The sequence below is a fragment of the Patagioenas fasciata genome, chromosome 5 (genome assembly GCF_037038585.1).
Source record: "Patagioenas fasciata isolate bPatFas1 chromosome 5, bPatFas1.hap1, whole genome shotgun sequence".
NCBI lineage: Eukaryota > Metazoa > Chordata > Aves > Columbiformes > Columbidae > Patagioenas > Patagioenas fasciata.
Window position 1 is genome coordinate 66,409,319 of NC_092524.1, and position 17,141 is coordinate 66,426,459.

General features: G+C 52.2%; 1 protein-coding gene across 1 annotated transcript in view; it reads left to right on the forward strand.

Annotated features, from left to right (window-relative positions):
* Window positions 1-225: 225 nt before the first annotated feature.
* FRMD6 (FERM domain containing 6) overlaps window positions 226-17,141 on the forward strand; it is a 39,554-nt gene continuing 22,638 nt past the window's right edge. Inside the window, exon 1 of the mRNA XM_071809778.1 lies at window positions 226-283. The gene's annotated coding sequence lies outside the window, so the exon portion shown is untranslated. The remainder of the gene's footprint in view (window positions 284-17,141) is intronic.

Genomic DNA, 17,141 nt, shown 5'->3' on the forward strand with positions numbered 1-17,141 from the left:
GACACCAGTCAAAAAAGGGTAGGTCCCTTGAAGCAGAGCACGATTCCCAGGGATCCTGGTGCCTCACCAGCTCAGGAGGACGTGGAAAGCCCTACGTCCCACCGGCTCCCATGGGATGGGGTCTCACCAGCCATGCAGGAGTAACCTGCCTTGAAGTGTCCCACCTCTGCAGGGACACTGAGCTTTTCTCTTGGTGGTTTTATCCTCCAGCTCTTCTGAGATCACCCCAAGCTCGCCATGGAGCTGCTGGAAGAACCTGACTCATAGATGTTCCCAGCACCAGGTAGGAAAATGTGTGTTTGTTTTTAATGGCGTTGAGCTGCAGAAGGGAAAGGAAAGGTGGTGCAGATGGTGACCTGGTGCTGGAGGGGCCATCTTAGCTGGCTCCCAGCCGAGCTGTGGGGCTGCAGCGTTGACTGAGAAGTGTCTGTCCATGTGTTACTTGTGGCTTGCGAGTGGTTGTAAATGATTTCCAGCTGCTGGAAATTCAGCAAAGGAGAGAGAAATTATGATGTTACCAAGTTTTGTCTTCCCCTGGTGAGGACACAGTCAGCTAAGCATTGGCAGCCATGCTGCTTGGGACCACCTTTTCCTTCACCATGGCATTTTGGTACAAGAACTGTGCCAGGAATGGTGCAGGTCCCCAGGGATGCTCATTGAGGACGGTGCTATTTTGGGAAAACCCCAAGTTCCCAGCATGATGCCATTTGGCTGGATCCACTCTGTTTTCCCTCAGTTTTCTTTGCATGATCTCTGGTTGTTGCCTGCGCCGAGCCTCGAATTTCTCCCATCCTGGCAGCTGCCAGATTGGGAAGGGTTGGGGTGGACGGGATGTGCCCACCATGTTTGTGCCAGGACTGATTTCCACAGGAGAGACCAGGCTGGTGCAGCATTGCCCCATTCCTGGAGACAAATCCATCTGTTTTAAAACAACTCCTTTTGTTCTCCGCCATGTGAGATCCTGGAATGTTTTTCTCCTTGAACCCCTACAGGACAGGAAGGGAAGGTCCTGGTAAAAGGGGGATCAAAATGAATCGGTGTTGGGACTGAGAGGACATGGCGTGGGTGGTGAGACCACTCCTGACTGGGGATGCCCACAGTGCAGACCTGACCAGGAGACAGTGCCACATTGTGCTGGACCCCAGGGCAGGATGAGATCTTCCTTGGGTTCTTGGGCCATCTAGAAATAACCTGTATGAGAAAAGTGCTATTTCTTCTGGATTGGTTTCACCCATGGAGCATTCTGCAGCCCCTGCTTGTTCCTCAAGGAGCATGGTGCTAGGTGCGTTTGGGGAAGGGGCTTAGGAGCCCTTTGTGGCTTGCTGCTCACCTTTGCTTCTTTGAAAGCATCTGCAAGGTGTGAGGTTGGCACTGATATCAGCAAACTCCTCCGGCCCTGGTGAAACATGGAGCTGGGTGCTCTCGACAGGCAGAGCAGCTTGGGAGGAACGCCTGTAGGACGGCTCTTTTCAAACAATTAAAAGCTTCTCCAGCTCATTTCCTTCCGTGCCCTCGCAGAAGAAATCAACTTAATTAGCAGTCTTAGTGAATAATTAATTTTCTCAAATTTTTTGATCGCTTCTTTTAAGCCAGAGGAGGGCCTGCAAGGCTCCGGTAAGGCACAAGCTGCCGCCGAGCAGCTCCCAGCACCACCGTGGCTCTACCCGCTAGCTGGTGTCCACAGACCCCGACACCCATTTTCTCCGTGATGGGTGGTGTAAAGAGCTAAAAAAGTGGGGTGAGAAGGGACCAGCAGCATGGAGATGTTTTCCAAGTGTTTTTCCATCCCTAGCATCCCATGGAGATAAATGCAGTGTATTGATGCTCTGGCAGAGGATGAATAGGTGGCCCTAAATCCTGCTGCCTCCCTTGATTAGCCAACTTATAGAGAGGGGTTTGAGCCTCTCCAGCCATAAGAATCAAGTTTATTTTCAGCTTTGCCTCTCTGCTTTTCATAACAGGAGGGTCTGCTGTTGTTTAGACCTGAGCGGAGAGACTTTAATTACTACTTCTGTGCCGAGAAGGATGTAAATACGGATTCGGGGAAGCAGCAAGGGTTATTAAAGCGAAAAGGCTGTAATTGCTGTGCCCCTCCCTCTCCATCAGATTTTCCTCTCTCTCCTGTTTGGAGAGGACCGGCTGATCCAGTCGGGTTGTCTCTGGCCATGGGTTGCAGGCTCTTCTCGGGGAGCCCACTGGCAGGGATGGGACATATTCATCCAGCACCCCCTCCGAATTAGGGCTTCTATCAGCCCAGCCCACAGCAAGGAGGGAATCGCCTTTATCCAGTCAAGAAAACACCGTAGAATCCCCAGGTTTTGGCATGGCCACCCAGAGATGTTTGCAGTTTGAGGAGCAGAGCAAGAATTTTGGGTGGGTTTTCCTTGAGGAGATCCTGTTGCAGTTAAAGAAACTCCCAGCCCAGCTGTAAACAGCCTCTCCTGGATGCAGACAGTCATGTGTTGTCTTTGTTTTTTAACTCATATCTTTGATTTTATTTAATAATGGATGAATTATCAAAAATATGTGCTGGCAGGGAGCCTGGGTTTTGTCAGGAGGCGAGAGACTTTGGTAATGCATTGGTTGAAAATATTACAAAACGGAAAAAAAAAAAGAAAGAAAGAAAATTAAAAAAATAAGTAAGTTTGTGCCAAAGCCTCTGGGGGTGGGAAAAAACCAACTTGACTACGGAACTTTTTGCAGAACTTTTTTTCTTGCTCTTATTCTTAATGGTTGTGCAGAGGGTGGGACTCCTCTCACCTCCCTCAGCCGCCTCAAACAGCACAGTGTTGGCTGAGCCCGGTCCCTGGTGGGTTGGAAGGGGGAGATGGGAATTGTGCCCCTCCTTGAGGAGCTATGTCTCCCCTGAAACACTGTCACAGCCCCCCGGAACTGGAGATACAGAGAGGTGACACCCCCAGCCTCGAGTGATGCTCCTGACTGCATCTAAACCCACGCCCCTCTGCTTGTACCCCCCCAGGGAGCAGGGAATGGGAGGAAAGAGGGACCTTCACCCCATGGCCTGTGGGGTGAAGCAATCACACCCAGTCATCGGGCAGGAACGAGGCGAAGCCGGGGCACGCGGGAGCGGAGGGGAAGGCTGTGCCTCCCCGTCGGCATGCACTGACATGCTGGGCGGCGTAGCCGGCAGCACTGGCACTGCCTCCTCGCTGGGGTCCCTGCTCGGTGAGGCAGGCAGGGCTCAATCCATCCTTCAACACCAACCCTTTGGTCACTGTCATGGCTCAGGACATGCTTACTGGCTTTGCGGTTAGTGTTTGGGATCATTGCACTGGGGGCAACATCTCCCATTGCTATGCTGGCTTTGGCTGTGTACAGGGGGATTTCCCACCCATCCTGCAGCCTTGTCAGTTTTAAGGTGAAAATAGGGAAACAGGGGATTGCATCCAAAAGGTCCAGCTCCATGGAAAGACATGGGCATGTAGGAGAGGGGCCAGAGAAGCCACAGAAATGACCTGAGGTTGGAACAGCTCTGCTGGGAGGACAGGGTGAGAGAGTTGGGTGTTCAGCCTGGAGAAGAGAATCTCCAAGGAGACCTCATTGCAGCCTTTCCATACTTGAAAGGGGTCAATAAGAAAGTTTGGACCAGACTTTTCAGCAGGGCCTGTTGTAATAGGACAAGGGGTGATGGTTTTAAACTAAACGAGGGGAGATTCAGGTCAGACATGAGGAAGAAATTGTTGGCCCTGAGGGTGGTGAGAGCCTGGCCCAGGTTGGCCAGAGAGGTGGTGGATGAACCATCCCTGGAGACATCCCAGGCCAGGCTGGACGGGGCTCTGAGCAACCTGAGCTGGTGAAGATGTCCCTGCTCATGGCAGGGGTGGCACTGGATGACCTTGGAAGGTCCTTTCCAAGTCAGACCGTTCTGTGATTCTATGTGAGCTCCGTCTGGTTCCATTTCCCTGGAGAAAATGATTTCTCTCCTGCAAGCCAAGTGGTACCTGTACGAGGTGGGTCTCTGTGGGGATGCTTGTGCCCCAGCAGCTCTGCGTTCATGTGGTTGGGGCAGGAGATGTGCCAGCACCAGATTTCAACCCACTCTTTGCAGACTGAGTCAGAGTGAGTCAGCCCTCTGGATTGCTCTCCTGCTGCCCCTGAGCCAACCCAGCACATTTATTAGTTAATTAGTTTTCATTTCCTCCTCCTCTCTTTCCTTCCCTTTGCAGCCAGGCCTCTCCCCCATCTCACCTGCCCCTTGCACAAAGCAAAGAGGCAAAGCAAACCCCTGTCCTCTGGGGGCATGCACCCCATAAGCACCCCCAGCACCCAAAAGCATCATCCTTGACCTCAGCTTCCTGCAGAGGATCCCCATGACACCGTTTTTAATCCTCTGCCCAGGCAGTCAATTGCAAGCAAGACCCGTGTTGCTCCCAGAACGGGGTGCCAGGGTCTCTGCCAGCATTTCCCCCCCTGAGACTCACATTTGGCCCTTCAAAGTACCCCCAAAATATCATTTCTTAACTTGATTTTTGGGCCATTATTTTCTGGCCCTACTCAGCACACCCATTTTCCTGCACAAGGACGTTGGCCAAGGAGCCAGCGCACCCCATGCCGCAGGAAGGGTGCAAGCTGTTATTTTGGTGTCCCGATGAGTTAATAGCAGAGAAGGACATCAGTTAATGATTGCAGGGAAGAGGAGGAATGCTCAGTGGCTTTGCAAACAACTTGTCCCCAGGGTTGGTTTCACTCTCTTTTCACGCTACACTCTGCTTTCAGGGTGGTTTATCCTGGGGGAAGTGGCTGAGTGGGACTGTCACCTGTGTGCTGGGTCCCACAGACAGGGCAGGTGCCTGGCTGAGCCCTGCACATCAGCCAGCCTTGTCCTCCTGGTAAAAAACTGATAAAAACCAAGTTTTCCTAAAAAAACCCTGCAATCTCACTCTGGCTGCTGGAGGAGAGGGTCCTTCCCCCATGGGGAAGAGGACAGGATGGAGATGGGGATGGAGATGGGAATGGGGATGAAAATGGAGATGGGGATGAGGATGGGGACAGGGCTGAAAATGCAGATGGGGATAGGGATGGGGATGGGGATGGAGATGGGAATAGGGATGAAAATGGAGATGGGGATGGAGATGGGGATGAGGATGAGGATGAGGAGGAGGATGGGGATGGGGACAGGGCTGAAAATGCAGATGGGGATGGGGATGAGGATGGGGATGGGGATGGGGAAGAAGAAGGGGATGGAGGAAGGGAAAGGCAGCACCCTCCTGCCCGCGGTGCCTGCGTTGCTTGCAGTCCTGCCTGCTTGCTGGCTCATCCAGCTCAGCTAATAAGCAGGTTACCTGTGCCTCAGCTTCCTCGCCTGGGTGGGGAGGATTTTTCCAGCACCAAGGGTTTGCAACTGAGGCATGAGAAAGTAGAAGGAAACAAGCAGGTAATATTTATCTCCATGAACTAAGCAATGTCATTTCACTTGGAAAATGCCTGAATTTTCCTGCTGTTTCCCCCCCGCCCTTAGTTCTTCCTCGTCTTGTTTCACACTACAAGAGTGAAGGACAGACCTGCAGGAGCTGGGCTGTTTTAATGAGACATGTTACATCTGATAGGTAATCAGGTCCATCTCTATATCATTTCTGCTGGAAAAAAATATCTCAGTTTCTTTGGCTTTGCTGATTAAAGTTTAATTACCTTAAATGTAAACAATTTATCAAAGGAACGCAGATTTTTTTATAAGAAGTTCATGCGTCGTCTGGGAAGCGAAGCGTTTCTCGAGGTGTTCCTCTGAGGAGGGTCTGCTCAGTCTAAGGCAAAGTGTGTGGGCACAGGCAGGGAAAAAATTAGCTCTGCTTTTTCCCAAATAGCTTTCCTCCCTGTGAAACATCTCTCCGAGCATTTGACAGCATCGCGCAAACAATTTTACAAGTGAGTTAAATTTTCCTGGTCTCTGGGTTTGCAAACATATCACTGGGAATTGCCCAGACTGGGGAAAAATGGGCCTTTTACTGGTTTTCCGTGTTCTTTGTTTAAGTTCATGTGCGGGGAGATCTGATTGCAAAACCAGCCCCAGCGTCAGGGAGACAAAAGTGCAGGTGTTCACACTGCACTCAGCATGTCTCTTCCTATTATTTGAGGTGGTTTAATTTCTTTATCTTGCTTATCTTTCTTAAAGACACCTCTTTAAGCTCCGAGCAAGACTTGCTGGGCAGCCAGCAGCATTAGCAGGGCTGATGCAAGCTGTCTGCTCCCCCAAAATTAAAGGTAATGGCAATGTAGGGCCTGAACTTTGAGCATGAGTAAATAGCCTCTGCTATGAAAATGCATCTCAAGTTTGCATCCCAATGGATTTAAGGCAGCTCAATGGCTGAGCAGGGGTAGCTACTACCGTGGCTTTTACTTACTGCAAATACAGGGGTCCTGCTGGGACAGGGCTTTGAGGATGGAAGAGAAAGGATCACTCTATACAAGGCTCCCCATTTAAGCCCTTGGAAATAGAAAACAAAATAAATGACACCATGTTTCCTGCCCTTCCCAGAAAACCCTATGTGCAGTGTTTTCAAAGCTGCTGAAGAACACCAGGTTGATCCTATACTGGTTGTCCAGCTTCAACCCAGACTCTCATAGATGGGTGCAGGTATGAGATGCTCTGGGGAAGCCAAACCTCCTTTTTCTGTTGAGATCAGGCATCATCCTCCTAGAAGCTGTGTATCGAGATTATTAATGGTTGGACTCAATGATCTTAAAGGTCTTTTCCAACCAGAACGATTCTATGGTTCTACGGGTCTATGATACCCCAGCCCAGGGAATGCAGGTGGTGGAGCAGCTCACCCCCAGCACCCGCACAAGGGTGCAGCTCCCCGAGGAACCAGACGCTCCCCAACAGCAGATAAAAGGGTTGGCGCTGGCTGCCTGCCCACGGAAATTCCCAGCTGGCTCCATCTTCTCACCTCGAGCTGTTTGCCGTCCTTTTCTCCTCCATTAACATAAGCAAAGCTAAGCTGGCTGGATGCTGACTGCAAGCTCTTGCTGCTCCTACTGGTATTTGAGGCTATTTTCAATGCTCTTTCCTACTCTGCTGTGCCACCTAAAGCATTACCAGTAGTGACAAGGCCAGCCCAGCACGTCTCGGCGGACAGACAGACGCGTCCCCGTGGCCTTTCATCAGCTGGGCAGCGGCAGCAGCGGCAGCATTGCTGCCAGCAGGCTCAGCCCTGCCTCGCAGCCATCGCCCAGTGCTCCATCAGCGGGGAAAACTCCCATGCCAATGGTCCCCTGGGCTGGACACTCATGCTGGGTGCTGTGGGAAGGGTTTTCTGCTTTTGCATCCCCAAACACCTGCTTTTCGATCTCGTGGCAAAAGAAGAAATATTTATAATCCAAGCCCCAAAACACCACTGTACTTCGAAGCAAATACAAAGGCATTGAATAAATCGATTTGCGGAATATTCATGACCCATTTGCATAACGCAAAGATGTTATTAATTGCCAATTAGTTGTTAAACAGGACTAATGGCACCCAGTGCATGTAGAGGGAATGCAACCAGCCCTCTGCAACTGGAAAAACACCCAGTGCTCTGTAATTAAATGTCTTCTCCGGGCTCACCCCACCCGGCTGGCCCAGGCACTGCTGTGGGAAGCTTCCCACGCCACTGGGATGGGGCAGCGCTGGGATGGGATGCTGCTGGTCCCGTAAATCATAGAATCACAGAACCATTCTCGTTGGAAAAGACTCTCAAGATTGAGTCCAACCGTTAACCCACCCCTGGCACTACACATGTCCCTGAGAACCTCATCTCTGTTCAACCCCTCCAGGGATGGTGACTCCAGCACTGCCCTGGGCAACCTGTTCCAATGCCCAACAACCCTTTAGGGAAGAAATTGTTCCCAATATCCAAACTAAAGCTTCCCCGGTGCACCTTGAGGCCATTTCCTCTTGTCCTGTCATTTGTTTCTGGGGAGCAGAGCCCGACCCACCCCTGGCTCCAAGCTCCTTTCAGGCAGTTCAGAGACCAGAAGGTCTCCCCTCAGCTCCTGTTCTCCAGCTGAACCCCCCAGATCAGGAGGGAGCAGCACAATCCCGTGTGCTGCAGAGCCTTGAGCAATCACTGCGGAGGTTAATTGGGGTGTCTGATGGACAGGGACAGGAGGAGGTGCAGTGTCGGCTTAGGCTGGGTGTGAAGCCCCATGCAAAGGAGGGCAGGCCTGGTGTTTTTCATGCAGCAGCTTAAGAACCAGCCCTGTCATAAACACAAACAGGGGAAGGTGATAAAGCATCCAATCCTGCTCCACAGGTAGGTTTGTTTGCTGAGCTTGGTGGTGAAGAAATGGAAGAGACCTTTTACTGGCCTGGTTATACCTGAAAAACCATAGAATCGCAGAATGGTCTGGGTTGGAAGGGACCTTCCAAGCTCATCCAGTGCCACCCCTGCCATGAGCAGGGACATCTTCACCAGCTCAGGTTGCTCAGAGCCCCGTCCAGCCTGGCCTGGGATGTCTCCAGGGATGGTTCAGCCACCACCTCTCTGGCCAACCTGGGCCCGGCTCTCACCACCCTCAGCATAAAAAATAGGGACTTATACTTGGAAAAGTATTTTGTAAACCTTATTTTCTCTGCTTTGTTTACCTGATCACCTACTAGGATCACTGGCTGGGCCAGTGCACATTTGCAGCAGCATCCCGTACCCCCGAAGAGCTAAGAGAACCCCAGCCAAGGGACACATCGCTTCTTGGGTCTGCTGTGAAAATGAGAAAATCCCCATCACGGTTGAGGGCTGCTCCCACCTGGGCTGGCTGCCATGGTGGGGGGTCCCACTGGGAGATGGATGTTCCTGCCCACAGCCCCCTGTACTAGTACCATCACAAAAAGGCTAGGAGCTGGAGCGGGGTCTCTGATGAAGCCAATGAATCCTGGCCAGTCCCCGCTGGGGACACCCACGGTCTCCTGGCACTGGTGTGTCCCCACTGACCCATCTGGTCGGGCAAGAGGGTGGCAGGGAGAGGCAGCACCAGCCTTCGCTCCAGAGAGAGTCTCCGACACAGCCTTGGGGACACAGCCTGTGCCGGGCTCAGGGGGTCCTGGCTGCTCCAGGGGTTGCTTGCTGCTTCTGCTGTTACCTTACCAGTGATGGAGTCACCATCCCTGGAGGTGTTTAAAAGATGTATGGATGAGGTTCTTAGGGACAGGGTTTAGTGCCAATGTTGGGTTAATGGGTGTACTTGATGATCTTGAGGGTCTTTTCCAACCAGATTATTCTATGATGTAAAAGGAGTCACTCTGCCATACACAAGCATGTGCTGAAGGGTCTGTGTAAATCTGGGGAGGAGGATACACTGCCTTTGCCACATGCAATGGCAGGAGGGGTGTAAACCAGGGGGAGCTGACGCAGGGGCTCAGTTAGCCAGTGTGGTTGTGCAAAGCAGCAAAATGAACGAACCTCATCAGAGCGACAGGTCTAAGGGCTGTGTTTGCACAGGGGAGAGTGCAAAGTGGGTGCTGTGTACCTGAGAGAAGCGTGGCTGGAGACGAAGGAGCCATCTGTGCCACTTGCTCTGGGCTTTGGAGCAGGATGAGGTGTGTGGGTCAGTGGGATGGGGTTTATTGGGTGGGATAAGGCAGGAGGACCGCAGTGCCTCTGCCATGAGCTGGAGGGGGTGTCACCAAGATCATGGAAAACACTGAAATTGTGGAGGGTGAGCACCAGGACAGCTGAGCTCGCCCGTGGGTTATGGACCCAACAGATTTTTAGGAACCTGCTCAGCTGAGTTAGAAAGGCTCCAGTATTTCTTAGGTGCCAGTGTGCAGGTGCTGGGGCAGAGCCAGTGTCCAAACCAGTGTGTTGTGGTCCCCACGGTGCCACTCGCAGTCAGCTCGGTCCCGGGACCAAGCAGCTACAGGGCAGCAAACAGCAGCTTTACCACAGCCTGGGGTGCAAGGGACAGGGGGGAAAATCAGCTTAATCCTGCTTTTCTGTTTTACTTTGAAAAAATATATATATACCAGCATGCTTTCCCCTGCCAGGCCATGGCCCCTGGTAAACCCTGTCCCACAGTCCCTCCTGCAGGGATGAGGTGATGTTTTAATATTAATGTCCTGCTTTCCTCTCCTGCTCACAGCTCTGAAGCTGAGAGTGCTTCTCCAAAAAGCCAAAAAGAGAAAAAAATACACTAATCCTAAATACAGCTAGTGCTGACAAAGCAATCAGAGCCGGCAGCAGTGCTGATAGCAGGGTTTCAGCGAGGGTGACAGTATTATCTCCCAGTCCTTTTCTGGGACTCCTGCAGCATCCTTCACCCCTTCGCCTTTGTTCAGGTAAGAGCTCAGGCAAAGAAATGTTGGCAAGGGGCACTGTTGTGCAAACAGGAGCTGTGGCACGGCTGAATGAGAAACACCTGGGATATCTGTCCTGCTGCCCGTCACCGGATTACAGGCACTTTATTTTTAGTATTTTCTTTAAAAAAAAAAAAACAAAAATCATTGGAAAACCTGGAGCACAGAGGCTCTGTGCACATGGGCACTGTGGGAATCGCTGTAATCCCCATCCCTACGCCCAGCTCCAGGGATGGATGAGAATCAGGGTGCTGCATTTCATACTCCTGCATTAAGGGGTGTCAGCGCTCTAAACCTATATTTCCTGGGGTTTTATATTTGGATCATAAAAATTCAGAGTGGGGGAGGAAGAAGAAGAAAAAAACCCCACATATAAGGAGGTAGTAGCCACAGCTGCTTTTGCTTTATTGTGCTCATATAGCTCATAAACAGCTTGGGTTTGCAAAGTGCTCCTGGCTTCTGCTGCAGCCAGGGGGTGTTTGTGGGGGCAACCCGGCTACATACAGCACCCCAAAAACCTCCTGGGGATTTTCAGGGCGTCATGAAAACGTGAGCACACATGAGATGCGATCAGGGTTTTGCAGATCAGGGCTTGCACCGATAACGCCCTGCCTGGGGGCACGGGTGCTGCTGTGCAAATCCCCCCTCTGCCAGGCACCCAGTGCTGGGGTGAGACCCCAAAAAAGGGGTAAGAGCCTGGTGGGGTGGGGAGGGGCTGTGGCATTTAGAGGGTGGCCCAGCTGGGTCTCCAAAGCCGTGGTTCCTCCTTCCCACACTGTGCTGGCTCCCAGATGCAGCCTTGGGGAAGGATGAGCAAACTCCTCCTTTCCCAGTTTGCTTTAATGGAACCAGCGCCTGTGCTCCCACTGAGCACCCCGCTTCCTCCAGCCCAGGGGTGACCAGGGAGAGAGGGAGGGGGTTTCTCAGGGGTCTGAAACCTGAGCAAAGGACATGTAGGACCCTGGGCTGGGGTCAGTGCTGGGTCTGCTTCTCCATCTGCAGGGTGCCAGGGCACCCCCAGCACCCAGAGGTGGGTGATCAGGGCATCCTCAGCACCCAAAAGTGGGGGGCTTGGGCACTGTGTTTACCTTGGGGCCTCTCATCCGCATCAGCCAATGCTGGAGGAATCCAGGATGGAAACCGCTCCGAGCACGTCCCCGAGCCTGACCCGGCTTTGGTGTTCTCCCAACCCATCCGGGTACCCGCACAGCGCAGAATTAAGGGAAGATGGTGCCATTTCAGAGCCATGTTTTCCCAGCAAGTTTAAATCTGGTGGTGCTCTGCCCAAGCCCTGCCTGCGCCTGCCTGACTCACCATTTAAACATGTTTTGGCTTTTTTTCTTTGTCCAATTAATTGGGAGTCGCATGTGTGAGCTGGCAGGGGAAAGACGTGGTGGGATGGAGGCTGCACAGCTGCTGCTTCCCGGGGAAATGGCAAGTCTGGGAAATGTTTCCACTGAAAATTGCCCTGAAAACCAAAACAAAACAGTGTGTTTCACTGGGAAAATGCTGAGTTCCATGGCCTTTATATATATGTGTGTGTGTGCTTATGTATATATATGTCCATACACATATACACAGGCATATGCACATGCATTCCCTGCAAAAGGAGCACCCCAAAATACTGCCTTGGCAAATACACTGAAATAATGCACTGCAGTTTTGCAACCCCTCCAATGCATTTGCTCACATGTAAGTTTGCAAGGATGCTCTCAGGCCTCCGGTATTAACTCACAGCTAAATAAGTAAATAGATAAATGAAATATTTGCTGCAAGAGAGGTGAGATATTTGCAATTGGTGCCTGAAGCCATGAGGTTTCAAGCCTTTCCTGGTTCACTGTGAGGCTACATAAGGGGTTTTTGGCTCCAGGTGACAGGGGCATCTCCTTGGGGTGGAATAGAGCGAAGAGGGGAAGGAGAGGCACTGGATGGAGTGGGAAGGAAAGAAGAGATGGCCAGGGCGAAGCAACATGGAGCTGCAGGGAGCTCAGCAACATGCCCAGGGAACTCAGCTGCAGCAGGCTGGGTCCTGTGCACCATTAATTAAATACAAAGAGATTAACGAGCTATTTGTGAGAGCCCATGAGATAAATATTAGCCAGGCTATGGATCCTGGTGGAGGTCTGCTCACTCCACTTCCTAAAAATCAATTTGCATTTGATCAGGTACTTAAAGGATGCCGTGGCTGCTTCAAAAAGCAGAGGAATTGCACAAATCCTGCCCCACACTGCTGGCATTTTGTATTCCTGTGTGCGAGGCACCTGGTGCCATCCAGACCCAGCACCTCGGAGCCATGGGTGCTCACAGGGATAGTTTTAGGCTGTGATGGCCACTGTGTCGGTGACCCTGGCGATAAACAGTTCCCAGGCCTGGCTCCAACGGATGGACGGTGCCTCCAAAAGAGGTTTTCACCCCCCTGTAGTGCAGAGCCCTAGTGAGGGCTGTTTGTACCTGTAACCCCTCGGGGTGTAAGAGCAGCATTAGCTGGGTGTCCCCAGCTGTCCCAGGGTTCCTCAGCATGGCAGGGGGAGGGACGCTCAGGAGAAGGGATGCTGGGGAGGAGGGACACTTGGGGTCAACCTGTCGCACTGGTGGGATGTGAGGGAGCTTTGCTTTGCCCCTGCCTCATCCCCACCAGCACTGTGTGGGCTCCTGGCCCTTCTGCCCCTCAGTGTCCGTCTGTCCTCTGAGCAGAGCGCTGACCTTGGCTGGGGCTGCTGGGAAGCGCCAGCAGCACAAACACCCCTTCAGAGCAGCAGTAAATCATTGATAGATGGGTGACGGATACATCGGGCCAATGCCAAGCTCCCCATCGTCTCAGGCAGGCCGGGGTGTTTGTCCCTGGGGCTGGTGGGGCTGGGGGGACAATCAGTGGCTTGGGCTGGCTTTTTTTTTTGGACCTGGGGACAGACATTTTAGCATAAGATAGAATGAGGGGTGATGGTTTCAAACTAAAGGAGGGGAGGTTCAGATCGGCCATGAGGAAGAAATTTTTTACAGTGAGGGTGGTAAGAGCCTGGCCCAGGTTGCCCAGAGAGGTGGTGGATGAACCATCCCTGGAGACATCCCAGGCCAGGCTGGACGGGGCTCTGATCAACCTGAGCTGGTGAAGATGTCCCTGCTCATGGCAGGGGTGGCACTGGATGAGCTTGGAAGGTCCCTTCCAACCCAAACTTTTGATAATTCTATGATTCCATGCTGCAATCCTGCATATTTATGAAGCGGGAGGCCAGAGCCTTGTTTCCCTGGGCAAAGAGGTGCCCACCCGCACCCCTGGCTGCCCACCCACCCTAGGGATACAGGTGATACCTAAAATCAGCATCCACCTTGCAATGGATTCCTGAAACCTGTGCTGGCCACAGGCAGCTGCTGGGTTTGCAGCCAGCTGCCTGCCCTGGGTGTTTTAAACCATGCTGGGCAAAGAAAAACCTCTCCCCAGTGTGCTGAGGCATCGCCAGGCCACAGCGCTGGGCATGGAGGAGATGGTGGTGAGGAGATGCCCACCCTGCCCCATGCAATGTGGCCTTTCATGTCCTCCTGCACTGGAGTTGAGGCTGATTTAAATGTATTTATGGCAAGAGCCTAATCTAAGCGTCAGCTTAGGGCACAGGAGTGTGGCTGCAGTTGCTCCGACAGAGGAAGTGCATTGGAAGATCTCCAGTTCCCCCAGTGCCAATGGCAGACTGGTCCATGACCCCTTGTGCACAATTCATTCCTCATGTCGCTGTTGTTTGCACAAATTGCAATTCTTTTTCAGCAGAGAAACTCACAGACCAGCTTTCCGCCCACTCCATCAGCCTGCTGTGGATTCTCTGATGTCTCGTAGCATTGGGGCTGGTGGTGTTCCCCCCTGGGGAGGCCCTTGCTGGGGTTTCTTTCCTGTCTTGGGGGATGGGAGCATCCTGGAGACGTCTGTCCTTCCATCCGATGTGATTGAAGTCAGCCGGGCGTCTCTGAAGCTCGGCGAGCAGACACACAGACAGGCTAAAAATATTCCCCCTCTTCTGTGATCTTTTCCTCCCCGTCTGCACCCCCACCATCCCCCCCTGCCCTGCACTGGCCACTGCATTTCCTGAATTATAGCACATTTCCATGGGTTTTTCAGAAGCTGAGAGCAAGCCTGGGAATAACCCCCAGGCCCAGAGCACCAAAAAAAGCCCCTTTAGGACCCCAGGAAAGGGAATGAATGGGGGATGCACTGGGACAGGCTTTTCTATGTGGGGCTGCAGAGATGACAAGTGTTTCACTGTGCAAAGGGCCGGGGGGGCTGCAGCAAAACCAGACCTGCCCTGCGGCAAGTCCCTGCCCATCTCAGCCCAGGTTTATCAATAACTTGGGAATAAAACCTAGCTCGAGGTCCCAGGCCGGATGAGGAGGTGGGGGTCTGGTGGAGGGGAGGTGATCCCGCTTTCCATCCGGCCATCCCGAGGAATCCCACAGGCTCGCGTCGCATCCGGCTGGATGTTAAAGAGGATCCTGGGCTATAGGCAGCTGTAAATACCGTGGGGTAGATTAGCAGAATATAGTATATCAGCAGTACCGGCACAGCAGCAAGCAGGGGGGATGCCTGCCCACTGGGATGCACGCTTAAATTTTCTTCATGTTTCCAATATTGTGCATTCAGGCTGGATTTTCTGTCTTTCCTGCCCTGTTTTGATTTAGATCTCATGAAACTCCTTTGTATTTTCATCCTCGCTGACTTCCCAGGCAAAGAGTGAGGGTAGCAGCACAAATACAGAGCGAAATTTGAGGTTCCAGTTAAATATACTAATGCCCACCCTGTTCAAAACCTGACAGCAGCCCCCCCTCCATGAGCTTCCCCCGGATGGCTGGGGAGCCGGGGGTGGTTCTGCATTGCTGGAATTCCTGCTCCAGCGCCGATGGCTGTGTGCCATGGCCGGCCGCCCCAGCACGCTCAATGGGTCACCCTGCCCCCGGCCACCACCAGGGTCCTGAGCTGGGGTGTCCCCAGGCCACCCCCCAGGAAACTCCCATTTCCTCTGAGGCCAGCTGGGGATTTAGGATGGGCACGAAGAAGAAATTGTTGGCCCTGAGGGTGATGAGAGCCTGGCCCAGGTTGGCCAGAGAGGTGGTGGATGAACCATCCCTGGAGACATCCCAGGCCAGGCTGGACGGGGCTCTGAGCAACCTGAGCTGGTGAAGATGTCCCTGCTCATGGCAGGGGTGGCACTGGGGGAGCTTTGAAGGTCCCTTCCAACCCAAACCGTTCTATGATTCTAATAGCAAAGTGGAGCAGCATCGGGGCAAAAACCCTGCAGAGGGATCCCAATGTGTGCCCAGGAATTCCATTATAAAACAAATTAAAGTGAAAAGCTTGATTATGTCTCTGTGAAGTGGGTATTTCTGGCCAAAAATCAGAGGTCGTTCTCCCAAAAGGCCCAGCAAGCACTGGAGGAAGCACCCTCTCCCCAGCATGCAGCTCGGGTCCCTCCATCCCGGTCACCAGGGGGGAAATGTCCCCCCAGCCGGGATGAGGAGGGACGAAAAACTTCCTTGGAAATCCCCCATGAAATGCAAGAAGCGACGCAAGGTCCAGCTCCTCTCTGGAGTTTATAGCAACGCGCTGACTGTTGTGGCTCCGTGCTAGGGTTTTCTTTATTTATTTTCTTCCCCTTATGGGCCAAGAAACCATCCCCGGCCTGAGCACGGCCCCTTCACAGTAGCTGGGATTTGTTTTCCTGTCTGGTCCAGGGAAGAATTTCCAAACCTCAGCTGCAGCCGGAGCCCTGATACTGTGCCAGGCGTTGTCAAGCAGCGGTGACACTTCTGTCCCCAAATGCACCCCACAAGGGCCCTCCCAAAAGCCCAGCATTGCAGACAGACATTGATGTCCCCGTGATGCTGGGCTGGGGTAAATTTTCTGAACAGAACATCCTAAAAATCACGTGGGTGGATGCTGAGCACCGACAGTGACTGTGAGATGGTCAGCACAGACCCAGACTTGCAAATTATTCCCATAAGAGCATTAGCTCCTGGGAAAGGGAGCGGGATGCTGAGATCCGACTGGATTTAGTTGTTACTCTGTTGCTTTGTTTATAATTTTTATCCCATTAGCAAAATCCTAGGGAAAATATGTATGAGATAAGAGAGCTCACACGTTTGTGCGACCATCCCTGCCAGTAACAATGCTGTTATTGAAACACTGGGATGGAAGATACTCGGCTGGTGATAATGCAGGATCACAGTGAACAGCTGCTGTTTCCCATCCTCTTAATATAAATATATCTAGTGCTAGAAAAATCTGTATATTTTATGTGAATGGTATTTTCAGTCATAACCACAACACCTCTTTTTTTTCTTTTTTTTTGAGATACGCCTAGCAATGCCATTAGCTCAGTTAAACCTTGTCCAAAAAAAAACCCACCCAAAACAAGAGTTCCATTTATTACATTTTCCATCTGTGTTTCCGCTTCTTTGGACTTTGAGCAAGATTAATTCCAGAATTGTCAAAGAGAAATGTCACTGGAGTCTCTGGGCTTTTCCTTTCCCAAAGAGGAGAGGCAGACCGGACACTGGCTGTTGTCCATCTTTCCGAGCTCTCCCAAAATCAGAGTCTAGGGCAGCTCATGCGGCTTTTCCCAGAGACTCATCTCCGATCATGAGAGCATCTCACGTCAATTCATGACACGGCCTTTCTCTTCGGCTATAGAACAGCATTAGCATATGTGCCATCCACGTACATGTTTATATATTGCCTTGCTGGTATTCGAGAGCTCTTCCTGCTGCTTTATTTAGCCTCTGCGGCAAGGCAGGCGCTGTGTTCTGTATTTCTGTACAGCATGAGGCCGGGCGGGGGGCGAGAGATGGGGCAGGGGCTGTGCAGGACGTGCTCAGC